An 8,518-nucleotide genomic window follows, 5' to 3' on the forward strand; every position below is an offset into this window, starting at 1 on the left:
AACCCAAGGACAAGAGTCATTGGGCTGTAAATACATGTTTATTTTACAGTTTTTCTAGAGTTGGAATGCCATAAAACAGGCAAAGGATGGATTCAGCTCCAACAGAATAGTTCTTTATTACCTCAAAACAGTTGTGGTAAAATTCTCCCTCTCCTTTAGAATCACTGCAGTCATCGTCACAGGTACTCAAAGATGGTTCAGGTCAGTTGCAGTGATTCCTAATTCTAGCAGATCTCTTCTGGTTTCTGTTCAACTCCGTATACTAGAGTTTCTACATGGGCAGTAGAAATTACATTTCCTTGCTGATCTATTTGACCTCCTGATTGCTGCTGTCGTGACAAAAAGAAAAGTCCATGTACATGGTGGAAATATGTAGAATCCTCTTTTCCGGGGAGCCTACTTTAAATAATGTACTTATTAAAAATGCAAATTCCTGCCGAATCAGAATATTTCAGGTAAGCGATCTGCATTTATAGCAAGCACCAGGAGTAATTTTTATGAGGATTAAAGCTTGAGTCCCTGCCTGGAGATGGGATAAAATAACTGTGTCTCACCATCAGGCCCTAGACCAGCTCCACATGAATAAATGAAAGACACTGTATGTCTGTGTACATAAGGCTGTGTCTGCAAAACATTAGAAATGGGATTGAAGTTACCTAGAATTTAATCAGACTCTCTACACACAGCGCTTTTGACCACAAGATGCAAGTTAACTACCTGGGAATAGTACATTCCACAATTTTTAGATGACTTGCTCTTGGGCCAGGAGGTTCAGCTAATGGCCTCGTTACCCACAGAACAGCTTCATTCTAGACACAGCCCAGATATCCCCTCTGAATTCTTGGTCTAAATTTATAAACCAAATAAACTCCATGTTTTGCCAGTAACTCCAACGCAGCATTCACCAGACTGACATGTACTTTCAGCTGCTGCTTTTTCCGTGTTCTGCCATCATAAATAGAATGTCCATCTTTCCATGCATCCATGCAAGAACCCTCAGAGCCAAACTGGCTTTTCTTTCTCCCCCATTTTCACACCTAATCAGTGAACAGATTCTGTTAATTCTTCATAAAACGACACAATGTTATTGCAATTTTCTAGTGCTTCCGAGAGGGCCCTATTCTTAGCCCATCATCAGCTTGTAATTGGCCATTTGCATGAAGCTCCTAATGTATGTTAGAACATCAGATTCAAATTCAGCAAACATCCCTGAAGCATCTACTGTAACTCATCACTGGGCTGGATGTTTCCATATATTCATCTCACTTCAGACTCTTAAAATTTTGTTATCATTGTTTCCATTTGCAGTTGGAGAATTGCTTAAGTAAGATTACACACCTGCTGCATGGCAAAGCCAGGATTTCAGCCCAGTCTTTTAGCTCCTGATCGAGCTGTCTCGAGTTTCCTACCTTGAAACTCTTCTTTACCCTCCTGCTATGGTTGTCTTCCTCTGACACAGGTTGAGTCACAGTACTCTTTGCTCAAAAACTAAAATAGTTCCCACCTGTCTATAGCAGTGTTCTTAAATTTTTTGATTACGTACACTTATCAATAAAAAAATTTGACTGTGCATCCAATATATTAGATGTATGTATGTATTTATAAAATACTTGCATTCACTAAGTATGCTAGTATATAGTATACACATGTACAGAAATACGAATTTGAAGGGAAAGAGAATAAAATACAAATAGAAGGTACAGTATATTTTTTCATGCCCCTGTGAATCGTTTTTAATGTCCTCAGAGAATTTCACTGTACTTTGGACACCACTGAATTCAAGTTTAAGGGCTTTTGTGATCTGACCCAACCCAACTTTTTGAGTTTACCTTTAGAAATTTCCTTTCTACCTAAGCCTCACTGCTTTACTCACCGATTCTTGTAAATACAATGCATTTTCATGTCTTTTTTTCTCTGCTCCAATTGTTCCATCAGCCAGAAGTGAGCATTATCCTTTCTTTGCCAGCAGAAAACTATTCTGTTAGACTAAGCAAAAAATTCTGTCTTCTCCATCAAAAGACCCTGGTCAAAACCACTCACACCTTGAGCACATGGCTTGTATCTCCATCATGACATTTATTTTATTCTGCCTTTTTTTTAGAGCTGTGGACTTCTCTTTCTTCTTCAATATAGTAAACTCTTTGAGTATAGTACTTGTGTCACATTCATTTCTGCATTTCCCGTAAGGTATACTGTATTTAATTAAATAGTACATTTTAAAAATAAACATTTGTTAACTGAATAAAAGAAGTTCGGCTTTTGTGAGTTTGAAGAATGTTCTACATGTAAAAAAAAGTAGAAACTATGCCATTTTCTTTGTTTTGATGCATATTTTCTTCAATGACATGTGGATGGTGGCCCATTTTCAGGAAAACTTTTAGCAGAATAAAGCACACTTAAGCTGCATCCTACTAGGAAAGTTGCTACTCTTTGAACATAGTTCCAGACTCTTGAACATTAGTTGCATTTAGCAACGACTGAAAGCATGTTAACTCGTCTCTATTTTTTTTTTCCTTTTTGCCTATTTAATATTCCTATTGGCAAACAGAGAAGAGAATTTGGACTAGAAAGAAATTTAATGTGCATACAAATCAACTCCTCGACTCCACAGAAGAAGAAACTGAGGCTTTAAGCGACTTACCCAAATGTCCACTTCCAGTTCATGCTGAGCCAAGACGGGAACCTAATTTCTAGTCTTAGTCTGGTGTCCATTCTGCAGGTCAACACTGCCTCTTTTAGTTGAGTTCCATTCTTTGCATCATTAAACTATGACACAATCTGAGGGAACTAATTAAAAGAAGTGTGAATTTTCCTACAGCTTCTTCTCAAACTAGGATTCATATATGCCCCCCCAGAAGTCCCTGGAGCCACAGTCTAAACGTCTTACATTTTCCTGGAAGTGTGAGTTTTCCTCAAAAAAATTTTTGGAGTAGGAAAACCATTATTTTCATACTATAACAAACACAAATTTGGAAGATTAGTAAGATAAATATAGATAAATTTTGGAGTTGCAGAATTTTCTATCTGGACATGCACATACTCATACCCCTTTGCAGTAAGGAAATTTTGGTGGAAAGTCTGAGAAGTACTGGCCTAGGTCTTATTCACCACCATCTCTCCAGGATCTTCCAGAGTGCTTGACAATTGGTAGTTCTTCAATAAATGTTTGTTAAGTAAATGAGTGAATGTCTAAAACCCAATAATAATAATAACTAACATCAAGTACTTATTTGATTTTACCCTTTTACAGCTGAGAAAGATTGAAGCTTAGAGCAGCTTAAGCTCAAAGTAACATGGTCAAAAAGTAGTGGAGCCATGTGGAAATTAACACAGCGTGACTCTACCTGGACCACTTATTTACTGTGTTATTCTGATTTATTTTCATTCCAAGTCAAGTAAAACTAGAATTTTTATGTAATTGGCTTCTGTGAAGAACAGTCAATATCTAAGTCACTTTTATTCAAGGGTTCTGCAGAGGTCCAGACTCTCTCAAGCACTGTCACTGACATTGTAAATTAGTGCAAACTTAATAGCAAGCAATTCCTATATGGCTTCTTAAAATATTAATTCGCTTTTAATCAGTTCCATTTCTCAGAAAATAATCAGAAACATGGACAACACTTTGTGGCCAAAGTATCATTCCTAGTGGTTTTAAAACTAAGCTTTTTACTTTAAAATAGTTTTAGATTTACAGGAAAGTTGCAAAAAAAATAGTACATAGAATTTCCATATGCACTATACCCAGTTTCCCCTCTCATGAACACCTAACAATAGTATGGTACATTGGTCACAATGAATGAAACGATATTGAAACATTACTATTTATTAAAGTGCATACTTTATTTCCCCATCTTTTATCTTATGACCTTTTTCTGTTCCAGGATCCCATTCAGGATATCACGTTACATTTAGTTGTCATGTCTTTTTAGATTCTTCTAATCTGTGAATTTCTCAGACTTACTTTGTTTTTGATGATCTTGGCAGTTTTGAGAAGTACTTGGTCACCCTTCATGTGGAGTTCTCCTCTATTAGAGTTTCTCAGATATTCTTCTCAGGCTTAAACTGGGAGGTTTTGGGGAGGAGAACCACAGACGTAAAGTCCATTCTTGTCACGTCGTATCTGGGGTACATACCATCCACGTGACTCACCACTGTTGATGCTGACCTTGCTTACCTGGCTGAGGTAGTGTTTGTGTTTGTCTGGTTTCTCCGCTGTAAAATCACTCTTTTTTTCCACCCTTCCCATACTGCACTCTTTGGAAGAAAGTCACTATGAGGAGTAGGGAATTCTGTACCTACGTTAAGGCCAGAGTATTTACATAAATTATTTGGAATTTTTCTCCATGAGAGATGTGCCTATCTTCCTCCATTAATATGTTTACTTCATCATTTATTTATGGAAGTATGGATTCATAGATACTTATTTTATACTGCTTGGTTATAATCCAATAGTACTTTATTTTGTTGCTCAAATTTTTCCAGGTTTGGGAGATTTTTGAGTTGATTTCTGTGTCCTTTGACATAACACTATCATTGTGAGGGTTTTTGTTTTTTTTTTTTAGCACTTTTTTACTTTCTGGCACTACTGGATGCTCAAGACTCACCTTATATATTTTCTGTTTCAATGAAGGACTCTTTGTTCCTTTTATTGAAGGACAGAAGATAAGATCTGGTCTTGTTTCTACTGTGGTGGTACTTCTAGGCCCTCTCAACTGACAGAACAAGGAAATGTATGTAGAACAATCCATGCAAATGCACATATCTAAAATATTTCTAAATGTAAGCAGCTATATTTCTATTAAGGTAGACATGAGTTCGTGTTGATGTCTCCAACTCTAATCCATTCAGTGGATCATTTTAGCCTCCACCCGTTGTTTGTCTGTAACCTCCCACTAGAACAGTGAGAAATCCAGTTCTCATCCCCCACCATCCATTTACTTAATTCTTCAATTCCAATTATTCATATGTTTCAGAAATGTCAATCCACAGTTCCATGGAAACAGTTTTATCAAGAGCACAGTGCTTATGTGTACTTCCTTTTGCCTTCATTTCCAAAGCTGTTTTGGGCAGGACGGTCTCCCTTCCCTTTCGATGAAGTTGTTTCATACGTTTATAATACAGTTAGATTGTTTTGCCAGAGTCTGCATTTCCATCATGGGATCCCTGACCTGTTAGATAATTATTTTTAAAATTTTTTATTCCATACCAGAAAATTTAAGATTGTGCTGTAAAGTTGGGTGGGTTTGGGCACATGCTTACTATGTGTTTTACACATATGTTTACAATTACAGTATTATACAGAACAGTTTTATTCCTCTAAAAAGTTTCCCTCCTTTTCACCTATTGACTCCTTTCCTCACTTCCAAGGCAACTGACAACTACTAATCTGCTCACCATCTCTGTAGTTGTCCCCTTTACAGAATGTCACGATTGAAATCATACAGGGTATCATCTTTTTAGACTGGCTTCTTCTGCTTAGCAATATGCATTTAAGATACATCCATGTCTTTGCCGTAGCTTGATAGCTCATTCCTTTTGTTGTTGAGTAGTATTGCTTTGTATGGATGTATCACAGTTTATCCATTCACTATTGAAGGACATCTTGCTTCCAGTTTTTGGTGACTCAGAATTCCGGGTGATTTTTTAAAACAATTAAACCATTGGAAATAGCAAAATATTCAACACTGAGCAAATCTTTGAGTACATAATATAGATCAATATAGTGATATATTTAGGAAGAGTTTAATGGCACTGAAAAAGTGAGAAAAAGTAGAACACAAAGTTTATGTATTCAGTATATTCTCGATGATATAAAACACGTATGTGTCTCTGTATCTGGAAGGAAATATAGCACAATGGTCACAGAAGTTATATTTGGGGATTGGTATAATAAGTGATAGTCACTCTTTAAATAGTTTTCATATTTTTCACATGGGTGATTACTTTTATAATTAGGAAAAAACAAACCCAAATCATTTTCAAATCACAAATCACACTTTAGGTTCTGTAGGGAACTGAAGTTGCATGTATTCAGAAGGACTTCAGGAATTTTCCTTTTCTTCCCTCCACTTCTTGAAGATTGCCTTTTTGGAAAAGTTCTTCTAGCCTCTAGACTTTTTTTTTTCATTTTTCAGACTCTTCAAAACTGCTAAGGGCTTTTATGCGACTTGGTTTCCCCTCACTCCTTCCTCTCCATCTCTCATTAAAACCATGACAACTATCACCAGCCAGACCCTCTCAGTTTCCCATTAGCAGGAGTACATTTGGGCCATCTGGCAATCAGGACCTCTATTTTCTAGAATACCTTGCATCCTATACTTGTAAGCAAGATTACTTATATTTTCTTGGCTTATGGGTGTCATAAAGCTTCAATCTATTACATTTTAAAGTATTTATTATTATTATTATAGTGAGGGCTGGAGAATACTGACCATTAACACTTATGAAAAGAAAAAGGGAAAGAAAAAACCCAAATTGACGTGAATGAATGGAAACTTAGCATTACTGCTTTCTGAAAGTGTAGCTGCTTCCATCACCTCCACCAGCTATATTTTTCCAAAAAGGTAAAACTAATGAGGAAAGCTCACTGTGGTTCTGTAGATGGATAATTAGAATAATAACAGAAAGTACAGGCCCTCAATTCTTTCACTTTTAAAGGAGCTCTTAAATTTCTTTTTAAAATAGGTTGGTATAGCATATTTTTCCAGGACCACTGGCAAAACTATTTAGACAAACCTATTTCTCTTGGAATATTATAAATTCATTACATTTTCACCAAATACTGAAACTTTAATTTTAAGATTTCTTCCCTCTCAGTGCTGGGAACACTGGAAAAAAATGTTTGTATTAATTTTAACTCACACCCCTGACCGCACTGGAAGTTCTGCCGTTGATGAAAATGGATACATCCAGCTGACTGTCAACACCTGAGTTCTGCTCTTGGCAGATTTATTTTGAAAGAAACACCTTTGAAATGGGGAAAGAATCATATGTCAATAGTGTATAAAATGGTTCTTGCCAATGTCTGACTCAGCAACGGTTTCTCACAAAGGCTAATTCTTCTGGAACAAGAGATGGTTCCAAGCCAGTGGAGGTTGGTTAAGGTTTTCTGAGCTTCTGCTTTGTTACAGGCTGTGTGTTAATTGCTGGATTTCAGAAGGTGAATAATCCTTATGCTGTCCATTCAAGGAATTCATAGTCTAGCAAGAGAAGTAGGAACACAATTCTCTATAAAACTGTGTGATAAATTATAATCTAGGATAGGAAATATGTCACTGTGAAGTACTGTTTCTGAGGACAGGAAGACACTAAGAAGGATCTGATGGAGTCCTTCCCAAATGCTTGTCCATAGTAATTCTTTCATTTTCCATCATTTCTGGTTGGTAGAGATAACCTTGGAATGACATGGATGATTTGAGGACTGTTAAACAGTTGGGTAATTTTATAGCTAAATACTGGGAACTCCATGATACTGCTTTTGAAGAAGCACATCTCATCTTCATACTCTGAAGCACAGATCTAAATTTGTTAGAGGGAATGTTAGAGGGTAGTTAGGAACTACCTAAGTGAGGAGCCTGGGTCATGCTTCATAGGGAAGCTCCCCCACCCCAGGCATGAACCTTACCTTGTGTCTTTGGCTTATGCTTAGGAGTTAAAAGCAAATTTTAATGGAAAAACACTGACTATACATTACCATACATGTTTTGAAACCTGAGATTATAACTGGAGTGAAAGCTGGTGCATGGTAGTCTTCAGATATTCTTGGGGAGGGACAAATTTTAGTCTACCCTTCTAGGTTTTCTGGCTAGTCTGAGAATTAAATTGACATGAAACAGATTAACAGGAGAAAATCAAACAGAAGTTTTACTAACATAGATACGTGGAAGACACCTGGAACAACTGAGTAACTCACCAAAATGGCCACAACCTTCACCTTAAATACCATCTACAACTAAAGACAAAAAAGCATGTTGGGTGTGGTTTGGGACTTCAAAGGGGAGGAAGGCAATTGACACAGAATAGAATAGCAAATGTTTGGTAAATAAATGTTTGCTGGATCACGCAGAGACAGTGAGACACAGAGAGGAATTTTAATAATGTTTGCTAGGTCCCTCCCTGTCTATACACCTAGTTCATACTATAGTTACCTGTGGTGATAGCTCCCTTCTGGGAAAAGGTCCTCTCTCTTCATTCTTTAGGCAGGAAAGGGAGAGGTAAAAAGGAAGACTTCCTGAATCTTTTGGGCTTTGATTGTTTTCCACTCAATATAATCCACATGCCAAAGAGACAATTTGGGGTAGCAAATTTTGCTCTCCTCCAGTATCTTCTCTTGGCTATGGAGGACCAGGACTCCAGTCAGTAGGTGGAAATGATTCATCAATGTTAATAAGTCAAAAAGATGCTTATGTAAGAAGGATGTTCAATAGGCAGACATACACTTCTGCATGTATTATGGGGTTATCCAGTTACCTTCCTATGATTTTTGTATGACTCTTTCCTACTGATATGTGTTAGCAAA

Source organism: Camelus ferus, chromosome 6 (genome assembly GCF_009834535.1).
Source record: "Camelus ferus isolate YT-003-E chromosome 6, BCGSAC_Cfer_1.0, whole genome shotgun sequence".
Classification (NCBI taxonomy): domain Eukaryota; kingdom Metazoa; phylum Chordata; class Mammalia; order Artiodactyla; family Camelidae; genus Camelus; species Camelus ferus.